We start from the raw sequence: 12,272 nt of genomic DNA on the forward strand, positions 1-12,272 counted from the left end.
CTTAAGTGTGCCTCAGTTCAAAGTTCAAATCAACAAAACATGTTGTGGCTTATACGCACAATTTTCCTGCAACTAGGATGCACAGAGTGTCCTTTTTTATGTCCTTCTCTCTTTTTTTGCTTAGAGGAAGTGTCCAAGTTAAGCCACAACTTGCAAAAAGTTCTTTGACTTTATTTTTCTGGTCATGCGTCCTTCTTCCTCGCCATGGATCTCGTCTGCATGTGCTGTGGTTCTTCCCTGTAGTCTCTTTGCGGTGGGGTGCAAGCAGGGGAGTTCCTCTGATGTATAGCTTGATATCACCCAGGAAGATCCAAGCTCTTCTTCCTTGTAGCTTGACTGCAGAAGGAGTAACGTCTTCAACTGTGAATGGTCCCTTGAACCTGGCTCGTCCCACTTTTTCCTTGTATGGTTTCTCACCAAGACAGCGTTTCCAGGGAAGACGAGTGGAACACGTAGACCTTGAACTGAGTCTGGGGTAGTGCCTCCTTCTGTGTTCTGTGCTGCGCTGCACCCTTTTTGTCATTGCTGCAGCTGGTCTGAAATTACAGTAAGGCAAGATGTCATGCAGTTCAGATAGCTTTGCATTTCAGACCCTAAAACCTCTCCTGTTGACTGGGCATCACATCTAGCTCTATCTCGGGTTGTGAGGGGAGTTCTCATTCTTCTTCCTGTGGCTATCTCGTGTGGAGTAAGATGATGGTTGGAGCCAGGTTGGTTCCGAAGAGCATACAGTGCCAGTGGAAGGCAGTGCAACCATCCCCTCTTAAGAGTAAGCTTCAAATTGGCTATTCTCTCCTTCAACATGCCGTTGAGCTTCTCACTGATTCCATTACCTTGTGGATTTATACCAAGCAGCAAGTTAATCTGTTCGAACACTGCGTTGACAAAATGAGCACCATTATCTGATCTCATGACTTCACACACACCCCACTTGAGGAACACTTCCCTTACTAAAAATTTGGCCACACAGGTAGAGTTTGGGTATGTACATGCACCTGCTTCTATCCATCTAGTGAATGGACACACCACAACAATTAAGTATCTATACCCGTTACATACTTGAATCATGTCGACGTAATCGACATGCAAGTGCTGAAAAGGCCCATTTGGCCTGGGGATAACTCCTCTCATTACCTTTAATGTGTGCCCAGCGGTGAATTGCTGGCAGATTATGGAGTTCACCATAAAAAATGCAACATGCTCAGCTAAATGCGGTATGAACTAGTCTTTTGCGAGCGTTGCTGCTAGATTCTCCTTTGTCATATGCGCCGGGTAATTGTAACTGCTCCAGAGCAATTTTTAATAAGGCTACAGGCATTACTGGTTTACCATTGCTGTGTTGTCACCACAAGCTGTCAGAGGGGTTTAAAGAACACCCTCGACGTTTCCACAGGTTTTTCTCTTCCTGTGGTGCCTCCCCTTGGAGCTCCATTAGTTGCGTTTTTCCAAGATCGTTATAGGCTTCAGATGTTGTTTGTGCAACCATCATCCTTTCATTGGTGCACGACACTTCCACTTCCATAATCATCTCACTTTTGGATGCCATACGTTTGGCTTCTGTGTCTGCTACGTGATTTCCACATGAGACAAAATCTGTCCTTTTGGTGTGGGCGGCACATTTCATGACCGCTATGCCCACTGGGAGCTGTAGTACCTTAATCAGCCTGTCCAACAAGGCTGCGTGGTGCACTGGTGTGCCGTCCACTACTTTTCCAGCGCGCTAAGCCTGCGTGCACTGTTGACGTCACATAGGCAGAGTCACTGTATACTGTTACTTCCTGGTCTGCGTGATTCTCAATGGCGAGTATCAACGCCAATAATTCTGCAGCCTGTGCTGAAAAATGAGATGGTATTCGCACTAAGAAGCACTTGAAACTCTCCATTTGCTGTGTGCTTTATTACAGCAACGCCTGTGTATTTTTGTCCATCACTTTGTTCGATTCTCGAAGATCCGTCAATAAAGACGATCTCTCCTCTTGCCAAGGTATTTTCTTTCACCCTGGGAATTTCATCATAGAATTCTTCATAGTTCGCACAGTCATGTATCGGCTCTCCTTCAGTGACTAGTTCTGCTATAAACATAGATGGGTTCACTATCTTACATCAGACTATTTTAATAGATGGGTTTGATATGATCACTTCACTCTCTGAAATGTCAATGTGCCCTTTGGTTTCTCTAGAATGGCAAATAATGAGTGCTCGACGTACAATGTCATGGAGCATCCCATTACAATGGTTGTCACCTTCTCTATGGTGAACGCTGCAGCAGCTAAACTTTGTTCGCATGGGAAGTGGCCTCTCATTACTGGGTCCAGATTCCCACTATAGTATGCTAGGGGCTTGTACTGCCGTCATGATGTTGCCATCTGTGTGTTGAAACAGGAAAAATTCCTCTGCATAATTGGGAATTCCGAGAACTGGAGCTGTACAAATCACTCTCTTGAGTTCAGCAAACCCTTTCTCCATGGCTTCAGACCATTCAATCTTTTCTTTTGTCACTTGGGCCTTCTTTAGGGCTTGAAGTAAAGGCTTAGTATAAGAGCTGTAATCGAAAACCCATACCCTAACATAGTTGCACAGGCCTAGAAAGCTCTGCATCTGCTTTATTGTGTGAGGCTTAGTCGTGTTAAGTATGGCTTCAGCCCTTTCTGGGGTCACTTTCTTTCCCTCATGTGAGATTAGCTGGCCTATGTACAGCACTTCTTGTTGACAATATTGTAACTTTTCTTTTTCAACTTTATATCCTTTCTCAGCCAATATCGTCAGTAGCTTAACAGAACCGTGCCTGCATTGCTCTTCTGTGGTGCTGCAAATTAGGATGTCCTCCACATATTGTAAGACAACGCTTTCTAGTGCAATATTGTTCAAATCCATTTGCAGGACTCTGTTGAAAATAGACAGAGACTCACAATATCCCTGTGGCAGCCTCGTTTGTCTGAACGTGAATGACGTCAGATCTTGTGAGTCACGGTGCAACAGGGTTGAGAAAAATGCATTTTTCAAGTCAATCACTGTGAAATATTTTGCCTCAACGGGTATATTACATAGGATTGTAGACGGGTTAGGGACTAAAGGGAACTCAGCCTCAACAATATCCTTTATTGGGCGTAAATCCTGAATCCTTTGATTTTTTGATCAGATAAACTACGGTATTGCATGACGACTCTGACGTCACTAAGATGCCCTGGTCCATCATGGCAGAAATTGTCTTAGAAATCCCTTCATCTGCCTCTCTGGACATGGGATATTGTCGTGCCTTGGGCAAAATTGCTCCTGGTTGAAATGTAATCTTTACTTCTCCCACCCCCTTCAAAAGGCCTACGTTATAAGGTCCAGTAGTCTACACTGAGATAGGCACTTTAGCTATATCGTCATCAAAATATTCCAGATGTTTAAGTGCCAACCTCATTCTCTGAGGCACTTCTCTTTTAATCATCTTTACCCAAAAGGTGAGACTTACTTCCACCATTGTCTCTTCCATTTCTGCTCGTTCTTCAAACAGATCATCATCGGTGACGTCAGTTATTCGATATCCTTCTTCGATGGCGATAATCGCACACCATTGTTTGCCTTCATCATCGTAACCTCAACCAAGACCACTTTCCCTCGCACTACAGCTATGTGTATCATCAAGGGAAATACTTGTCCCTTCTCCTCATGCATAGGTATTCATGGTATGAATAAAAACTCATCAGGGGTTCTCATGCTTTTGTCTTCAAGGCCTGGCAATTCCGCCATAAGCACACGCATGCCATATGCGAACATTTCTGGCTCCAATGGTATGGCCCTCATGGCTATGTGTCCTGAGTATGCTCTAATCATTTCACATACATTTGAGTAGTGCTTTCCTGGAGCAGGGCATAATATGCCCTCCTCCATGAACGAAATTGTCATGTTTAACTTTGTCATTAAGTCTCGACCCAAAATGTTTACTGGGGCTGACATGAATATATTAAAGGTACATTCATTTCACACTCTCCTATGGAGACTGGGAGTGCATCTGTAAAGGGAACTCGACTGTGAGCTCCCTTAAAACTCTGAGTATCTATGGCCTCGCCGGACAAAGAAAACTTGCCTTCACGTATACACGAGCGTGTTGCACCCATGTCCACTAGGAAGAAATATTCTTTACCCCCTATAATGACATCCACCATAGGTTCCCATTGAGGGTCTGGTGTCACTGATAGGATAGAGCACATCAGGGTTCCCAGTGAGCTGTCCTAGTTCATATACAAGTTTTGCCCACTGTGCACTTGTGGATTTTCCCCCATTCCCATTGTTACTTCCCCTTCCAGGGTTCTGGGTTTGCCCTGTGCTCATCGTGTGTGACACTTGCAACGGTGCCTGTTGGGTTTGTTCTTGTGAAAAACTGCCCATGCTCTGAGGTTGCACTCCTGGTTGCGCTCCTGGCGCTTGTTCTTGCACTGTGTGATTCTGTGCAATGCCCTGTTGTAAAACTGCAGGTGGATTCACTGTGCCTGCTCCCATTCATTGGCCGTTCTGCATCATGCCTTGACTTCTGCATGTGCGTGCCAAATGCCCTGTCATTCCACACAGCCAACAAACTGGTGGTGGTCGGATCATTTGCCCATTTGACATATCCGGGTTTCCATTTTGCATATTTTGAAAGCCTACTTGATTGTTTTGGAAAACTCTCTGATTGCTCTGCCATCCTCTTCCCCTAAATCCTCTTCCCCTTGGGTAAAACCCTGTGTTACCCTAATTATTCTGCTGTGGACTAGCCACCTGCTGCATGCTTTGTTCCGCTGTGCTAGTTAGCATGGCTCCTTCAAGAGCATACTTTGATAGTTTCTTCTGCACCAATTTCGCTTCCTCACCCTTTCGAGTTGCCTCTTTTTTTCAATTCTTTTCCTGCAGCAGTCAGCAATAATTTGTGATAGTCAACTGTATTTCAGCCCAAGGTTTGGCTTCGATTCCCACTACTTCTTGAGTTGTTTCTGTACCGGTTCTGGCAACCCATGGCACAATATATGGTAAAACACAGGTATTGATTTCGTCCAAGATTCATGTGTTTCGAGCACCCACGCGTCTTGGAAATTCTGTATATAAATTAACAGATCTTCAGAATCCTTCATTTTTTGAGTCATTATAGCTCCAATATCGGAAGTATCTGGGTTAAGTACTCGTAGCGCTTTCCATACTGCTGCTCTACAATTGTCAAATGGCGCTCTGTCATGCACGGTATTAATTGTGGTTATGCCAGGATAGCCTGCTTGCGCCCACACATCGCCTGCTCTCTCACCAAGTATGGCAAGAAGGAGACCCTTAATGTCCCCTATAGCTAACGTGTTTCCTCCTGTCATTTTTTCTAATTCATGTATCCACTTTCCGGCTCCCGATGTCAGCATTGGAAGCTTGTTTTGTGGCCATGGAATATATTGTGGTCTTACTCCCCCCTTCTCTAGTATTGGAAATTGGAATGCGTAGCCCTCTTTATCTTCTCTCATTGTTCTCCTGTCTATTGCAGGGGTAATATTCCTGCATCGTCGTCTACCTGGCAATGTCCTTAGCCTGTCTATATAGGGCGGTGAAGACACCCCCCTCTGACCATGAGATGAGGTACTGCTTCATGCCGGTCAGACTATGTGACTGACTCTGATGCTCTTGGTGCAGACTCGCTAGCGTTTGGCCATCTTATTTCCTTTTCCTTTGGGAGTCGCCTTTCGCTTCGCCTCGCTGCAATGTTTTCTTTGCACTCCTCCCTTTCGGAGTCAGACATTGTTTGTCCCCAATTCACACAACTTCTCGTATCTTCCTTGTTCCTGCTTATTTCTAGTCTATCCAGGGATAGCTCTCTGTTCCCGCTGCTTCGAGTGAGCTCCTCAGTGTCATACAGCTGAGTGCTTTCCAGGCACTCGTCTTCCCTCTCTCCTTGGGGTATATGTTCTAGCCCCATTTCATCATATATTTTATCGATCGTTTCTCCGATACTTCTGGTGTCGAAGTCATCCTCAATATTTGCCCTAGACGTGCCTGGTACTGAATCGTACGCAGGAAAGAATTCTTCGATGTCTTCCAAATCTACTACTTGAGCGGGTTTTTTTAACCTCTCTCCCCAGATATTCAAGATCGCATGCTCTCTGTCTTCGGTTACGTTCTACGTCGTCATCAAATTCTTTGTGCTTCCTCCCCTCTTCTCTGACCCTATCCTCGTCCTTTCTCTTTTCATTTCTACGTTCATCTGCCCTTCGTATTTCCTCATCTCTTTGTCTCCTCATTCTTTCTCACGTACCCTTTGCTCTTCTTCTAACCTGTTTCTGTCTGTCTTGTTCATAGGCTGCTCTTGGGTTGCGATCAAGCTGTTTTTCTTGCTCTTTGCCATATAGCTGTTCTCGCCTTAGTCTGTCTTTCCTTCTTATCCTTTTGTCTCTTAACTCCTTCTGTTTCTTCCTTCTCTGTGTCTCATCTAACCTCTCTTTTCGTCTCACGTCATCACTGCCTTTCCCATCGCGTTTCAATAAGATTTGTCCTCCCATCCATTCGTCTTTCGCGAATGATATCTCATCAGTTCTGTCTTCATCCCTTTCCGTTGCTTCCCTTCTCTCTCCTTATCGAGAGGTGCACTTGTCTGTGCCTGATCCTTTCTTCCCTCATCGCGTCTCCCCTTGTCCCTTGGGACTATGGAGGCAATATTTTTGTCCTTTTCTCTCCCTTGATTCTCGTCACTACTGTGTGTAGGTGACTCATATGCGGGGTTGCTGTACCCCGTGGCTGCTTTGAGTTCCCTTAACAGGTATAATCCCTCGTCCTTACTTCCTTCAATTGTCGTTTCGAGTGGGGCAGGTGGCGCAGTAGGCGTCTCACCCCCCTCAGTGCATACATTAACTATCCAATCTGTTGGCGGCTCTTCCTCTTTTGTCTATTCGTACATTTTCCACAATTCAAGAACAGCAAGGCGTTTTTCTAGCTTCTTGCCTGTGTATGTGGCGTGCAAATATGTCGTCATATGTTGTAAGATGGCTTTAGATAAAGACCCATTTTGTGGCCATGGCATAAACATCTTGTGGGCAGTACCTTTAACCCACTCAGTGCTATACTTCTTTAGCTTGCGTGTTTTGGCAATTGCTTGCATAAGTGTGCTAATGGAGTTATGTCTTCCATGTTTAAATCTGTTCCCTTTCCTATTATATAACACTTGTCAATGCTTTCGTATGGTTTAAACATCTTCTGACAATATGAGCGAGCACCAAACACTGCAAGCCCCAATCCAAATTTTCCACTAAAATTGTATATTACCAATTTGCTCAAAAACATCAATTCATGTGTGATTCTGTCTCAGCTATCGAATCGCACACAGTTCTCTTAACAAAAAAATTTCACATATGATGTCACAACAAAACATGTAAGACAGACTCTTGACAGACTAGATGGACACCAGCTGGACACAGATATCTCTGCCATCTAATCATTGCCCCTTCATGGAGTGTAAACGAACCCCTTTCATGACGTCTTTAAACATTGTGGTAGCCTAGATGTTCCCTATTATATGGGACTTTGGGTACACGTTTCTTCTAGCCGCTATATTAGCGTAGGAATAAGGTGAATCCTCTCAATTCTCAGGTGTCCGCCCTGGTAAACTCTCTCTTCTCGGGTGTCCACCCCGGTAATCTCTCATTTGCCCTTTATTACTCTCGAGTCATTATCCCCTTATATATATACAGTCTTTTCTACTTCTAACTCTATTTTGTTTTTTCCTCTTTCCTCCGTTACCTTTTTCCCTTTATTTGTTCTAAGGCATGCACTGTTTGCCAAAGCACTAGATTTTTGCTTCACTCACCGTTCGCATGGTTCGTCTCTGGATCCTCGGGATCACCACCTTTGTTACCGTCTTATTCCGATTTCCACCCGATCGGCTGCCTGTAGGAATGGGAAGGGATGTGTTGGGAAAACGGGTCCCTTCAGGCCCTGACTGCAGTCTCTTGCTTACGCTGCCATTGTCTATGGGGAGCTTCCCGGTCTACTCAGCCGAATGGCAATGGACTGGTGATATTGCTGAAGATCTAGAGTTACTTCATGTCGACGGTCAATAGGTGTCTTACTTCAATCAATAATCGATGTCGATAAACCATCCTCTGCTATCAAGTGTACTAGAGAGACCCCCGGCCGGCCCATAGAGTCGGGGTTTGCTCTGCAGTACTTAAGACGAGATAGCTGCACCTTGAGATGGATGGTGGTGCAGGTTTTCTTACTCCAACACCAATCAATAAGGACAACTCAATGGTTTGGCAAAGGGGAGTCCGTTTAATGAAAAGTACCAAAAATGGGGAAACATGGAAATCAACAGTAATGCGATAGCCCTTCTCGCTTCAACTCTCAAGAACTTCATACAAACAGTAGCATTTATTCCCAAAACTCGTCATCATTGACGTGTAACACTCAAAAGTTAACATGCAATTCTATTGGTTAGGAAAAGGTAACTTTAATATAGGTGCTATATCTGTATATGGTAATGGAGTGAGGGGATTGGACAAACACTATCAGGTGGGCGTCTAAGCCCATCCTTCTAACATTACTCTTGTAGGCGTCACTAAAAGTACGACGTCCCATTGGTTCTACTATCTATAGGACCCTAGATTACTTAGTCCATTGTGATTGGGTTGGCTGCAACCCCATGCATAAATCTCCACTTTAATTAGCAGCACGCAGAATGGTCAGCCAGGTGCAGGATGCTCCAAGATTCACCCGGCCTCCCTTCCATCAATTATTACTTTAGTGGCTATATGTGAATTAGTTGGCTGTTGTCCAGCCTCAAAACTGTATCTTCTTGTCAGAAAAAGTTATGATATCTCTGTCTGGGAGACAGCCAGGCGTAGGTGTAAATCCGTGCCTCTTCTTGGTCGGATGGTCACGTGCTGCTCACACCGTGAATCTGCCTAGTTTTCCTACTATTTGCGCATTTAATTCTTGTTCGGCTTGCCACATGCCTAGGCCTCCTTATCTCAGCCTTTCTGAGATAGGCTGTTCTGTTCTTAAGTTTTGATTCCGCAAAGCTACTGTTCGCTCCTTCTATTGGTCTGACCTTGGCTATTCCTGGCTCACGTTGCCTCTTTTCGATTCAGCCATCTCTTCTCGTTTTAGCTGGAATACGAATATTGTCCTGTTTAACCTCTAGTAACCTGAGTTAATTCTGCTTTTGTGTAAAGTGGACTTGCACTTATATAACATGCTTCGTTTTGAGGTAGATTGTGTATAATGGCGCTTGCCGCTCTATTCTTCTACTTAGCATAGCAAGCCGCACTGTTTTCTTAGCTTCTTGCAGTTCCAAGCATATGTACAGGCGTTAGTTGGTTGAATATCTTCATCGTCTCTCCTTCTAAGTTCACGATATCCTTATTCATGGTGTTTCGTCTTTTGGTTGTTGTTTCTTTCATCTGTGAGTCTGTCCGGGCCCTCGTGACGTCACCATTCATCTTCAATTAAGGCTTTTTGAGTTTCTTCCGAACAGTGTTTAAGCAATCTTCATTTTGTTTCATTTGCTGGTAGGGTTTTCTCAATGGATACCTTACTGTCCATGGTTGTCTAGTTATTGGTACTTCAATAGTTATCATTCTTCTAATAGGTACTGGGCAGAGCCCCACTGCTGCTCTCTGCTGGTTTATCTGCTCATCATACGTCACATATTTCGGTGTGAATGTACCTGGTACTTCAAAATGGGCGACTGGAGTGCAGGTTATGTTTGGGACCTCCTCTACACATATATCCCCAGTGATGGGATCAATATTCTGACAAATTGGTGGAACCCTGTGTTACGTATCACCAGTGGGTTTTACCTGCTGTCCCTTTTATTCCTGTGCATCCCTTTATTTAGTACTATAATGGTCACGTCTGGTTGCAGGTGTCCTACTGTGCAGACCCCCTCCCACTGTCTGGGCAACGTTTTGTAGGCCCGCCCTCCACAGAGCCAATACACCCCATGTCTATACAGGTGTATTTGGTAGCTATTTCCATTAAACAGTAACCCATTGTATATTGCCAGACCCAAAAAGCAGCTTGTTTCATTCCTACCCACTGTGTCCTTACATCTACAATCATCTGGGTGTACTAAGCGTCACCTTGCATTCATTATTTCCCTGTGTATGTCGTACCAAGTTACATTTTGCTCCCCGCGCCCTTCTTCATCATAACAGGTACATATTACCCTCTTAAATCCATAGATGTAACTTTCTCTTGTGTCTATTGTGATTGTCATGGCACAGTGCCCGTATTTCCCTACTGCATAATCCCATGGTCGTGCTCCTCCCACACCCCCAGAATTAATGCTGAATTGTGCAGACAGTGACTCTTGGAATGTAAATGAGGGTACCGCCATTCCCGTTTCGTCCTTTCTAGTCTCTGCCCTTACATCCCCCACCCACTTTTCCATAGTAGATGGCTCTGCCACCAATGGTGTCCCTTGTGTGCATGCATGGGGAACTGTAAACATAACCAACCATTTGATATGTTGAACGTGTCAGTCACGTGTTATGTTGATAAATCCATTAATGTGCCAATTTTGCCACAGCGATCGATAGTACTGAGAACGTAGGCCACATGCACAGGCACATCTTGAAGACAAAAAACACACATTGGACCTCATTACACGGTAGGAGGTAACCATGGCGCTATTAGCGGCATGGCTACTCCCTTACCGCATACCGGATCCAGGTAGGCGGTATGGGGACTTACCAGGTCATTCCGACCCTGGAGGACCCGGTAAGTCCCCATTCCAAATACCATTCCCCATTCTCATTTGAGCCCCCATAGGACTCAATGGGAATGGGGAAGGAGCTAATAGCGATACCGCTATTTGCGGTACCGTTATTAGCTCTGAAGTCCCTCAGCAGGTCCCGTCCTTAACGCCTGGTCAGACGAGGCGTTAAGGACAGGAACCGCTGAGGTACCTCGTAGTAGGGCGCTAAGGGATTACTGGCACCGGTGACCTTACCGGTGCCGGTAATCCCTTAGCGCCTACCGTGTAATGAGGCCCATAGTTATCCAGATACTTCTGATGTACACGTTTTGGTCTGTGTTTTTCTTTTTTTATGCCCTCCTTCCTACCCCTGTCATGCTCTTTGCTTTCTATGTATTCCCTTCCCTTTTTCACTCTCTTCAGTTGGCTGAGGTGCCTCATAACCAGACCTTCACTCTCCCATTGGTCAATGCAGTATACTACGTTACTTATTCTGTCTGTTACTACATAGGGTTCTTTCCATTTAGGTGAACTTTTTGTAGTTCTACCATCATTGCGTAGCATCACTGTGTCCCCTATGTATAGTACCATTTCTTTTCTTGTTTTATTGTGTTTCCTCGCTGAGTCAATGTCTGTTTGTGCCTGTGTTTCTATTGTTATTTTACGGATGCCCTGTAGTCTGTTTACTAATGATGATATGTAATCTGCACCTAACACTTCGTAATCTTTGGGTGCCCCCGTTGTCAGTGGCAGCAATAACTTCTCAGTGTTAGGCATATTTCTTCTGAACAGTACCCGGTAGCTGAGTGTTGTCTGGATTGTAACCCGTGTAGTACAAATGGAAGCAGTAAGTCCCAATGTGATCCTTCTTCATCCATTATCTTAAAGAGTTCCTTTTTGATTTCCAAATTCAATCTCTCCACCATCCCGGCAGACTCCAGCCGATATGAGATGTGAAAGCGTTGTTCTATTCGCAGCTTGGTACACAATGTTCGTGTTAGCTCAGCCGAAAAATGACCACCATTGCCTGATGTTATTTTTGATGGGATGCCAAACCTTGCTATTATGTCCCGTTTTGTATGTTCTGCAAATATAGGAGTGAAGTTCCTTGAGAATCCCAAGATCCCTATGACCCTATGTAATGCAGTGTGATCAGTTGGGAGTAGTAATTAATTACTTAACTGCAGTCTGTCTTTGCATATGCTTTTTCCTTTTCCTGATATGGTCACCTCTAGAAATTGTACCTCTGTCCGGCAAATTTGTGCTTATCCACCATTCAATTTGAGTCCCCGATTCTGTAATGCCATTAGCATTTCTCCTAGGTGTTCCTAATGTAGCTGCTTTGTCTCGCTGCATATCCATACATCGTCCACATATTGAATAACATTTTTTGTACATGTGATGGCCTGCAGTATTCTTTTCATCGCAGCGTGGAAGATGATGGGGCTCTCCCCGAGTCCCTGTGGTAACATTCCATACACACACCACCCCTTCAACCGTAAATGCTGTTAGTTTATGTGAATCATTATGCAATGGGAGAGAGTAGAACCTGTTGGATATATCTAGGAGACTGAACACTCTC

This window comes from Ambystoma mexicanum, chromosome 11, assembly GCF_040938575.1.
Source record: "Ambystoma mexicanum isolate Mex_15411 chromosome 11, UKY_AmexF1_1, whole genome shotgun sequence".
NCBI lineage: Eukaryota > Metazoa > Chordata > Amphibia > Caudata > Ambystomatidae > Ambystoma > Ambystoma mexicanum.